This window comes from Nothobranchius furzeri, chromosome 19, assembly GCF_043380555.1.
Source record: "Nothobranchius furzeri strain GRZ-AD chromosome 19, NfurGRZ-RIMD1, whole genome shotgun sequence".
Taxonomy (NCBI): domain Eukaryota; kingdom Metazoa; phylum Chordata; class Actinopteri; order Cyprinodontiformes; family Nothobranchiidae; genus Nothobranchius; species Nothobranchius furzeri.
The window spans coordinates 14831055-14832581 of record NC_091759.1 but is presented as its reverse complement, the minus strand read 5'-3'; the positions used below and the strand labels follow the sequence as shown (position 1 = coordinate 14832581).

The following is a 1527-nucleotide window of genomic DNA, read 5'->3' as shown; positions in this document are numbered from 1 at the left end:
TTTTTATTTAGATTCTTCTTTGTCTGTTTTTCTTTCTGGACCAGATTTAAAGAAACACGTAGGAATGAAGAATGAGGAAAAGTACAATTTTGTGAATCTGAATATTGGAATGATGGGAAATCTCCTGAATCGTCTTCGGCTTTGTGTTTGTTTTTGCAGAGTAGACTGGGTTTTTGAAGGTTACACATCTTTTACATTTTTATTATAGCCAGTTAACCACTTACCAGAAAGAGATCCACCATAACTGTTGGAGTTGTGCTCTAATGGGTGCAACTACGGCTCATACTCACCTTGTAGTGATGATCTAAACTTCATACGACTAACATTGCTTCTTTTTTAGTAAGAGAAACGTGATTGTAAAGATGTTTTTCATACCTGCAGCAGGTAACCTGCTGACAGTTTCGACTTACTAAAAGTAAAGAAGTAAAATTAGTTTATAACAAAGACAAAATGAACTCATTTAATAAATAAATCATACAATTGTATATATCTTTTTTAGTAAATGGAACACTGAGTTAATGCGAGAACAACAGATGACAACCTTACACACTTAATAGTTTAAGTGTTATTTTTCTAATAGATGAGGATGTTTATTCTGGCCCACTTGTTAAATTAAAGATTTCACATTTAAAAGAACTGCTAAATCTCTAAGGAATTATCACTTTCAACTAGAGATGCACCGATTCTGATACTAGTAACGGTAAAAGTTACCGATACCAGGGACTGATACCAGTGTAGTTGCCTGAAAGTGGCTTCACTGTAACTTGTCATTTCTGTTCACCTCTTATTTTAGTTTTGTGATCATTTCTACTCATAGATTTTATTTTTATTTACCTCACAGTCTTTTCCTGTTGAAAGCAGAGAATAAACCTGTATTCCAATTCATTGCATTTTTTGTGTGGTGCAAGTATCGGTAATCGGTATCTGCGAGTACTCAGATCCGAGTATCGATATCGTATCGGTTTGGAGTATCAAAAGCGCTATCGGTGCATCCCTAAACTAAACATCTTACAGGGTCTGTACATTATGCTTAATTTCATTTAAACATGAAAGTGTTTAACCGCTGACAACTGAAAGCAAATATATTTTAACCTAAATTCATAATAGTACATTTATCAGACTTCATCGTATTTGAGAAAAATACATTTACTGTTATTTTTTTTAACCGTGTCCTGTCTGGCTGTGAAGCAAACAGAATTGATGTCTGAATGCTGGTGACAAGCCTTACAGATTTACTCTCAGGTGGAGCATCAAAGCATCTGCTTTAATGTCACGCCTGATACTTAAAACTTTATTGTTACTGTTGTTGTTTTTGAATGCTTTGTAATTCCGACCAGACACGGAGACAGAGGTGAAAGAGAAAGGAAAAGAAAAGGTGGGGAGGGGGGGGGGGGGGGTCCGTCCACAAAAATAAATAAACAATAATGAACAAGAGTCTGGTTCTAGACCTGCAGAAAGAGAGCAGAAAAAAAGGGACACACAACAATACATCAGGAGCAAGCTATCACTGTGTCAACTTGATGAGGA

At 35.7% G+C, this 1527-nt stretch overlaps 1 protein-coding gene across 3 annotated transcripts in view; it reads left to right on the top strand.

Moving 5' to 3' along the window:
• Positions 1–1527, top strand: part of LOC129165156 (E3 SUMO-protein ligase ZBED1) — a 267126-nt gene that overhangs the window by 222214 nt on the left and 43385 nt on the right. The gene's annotated exons all lie outside the window — the stretch shown is intronic.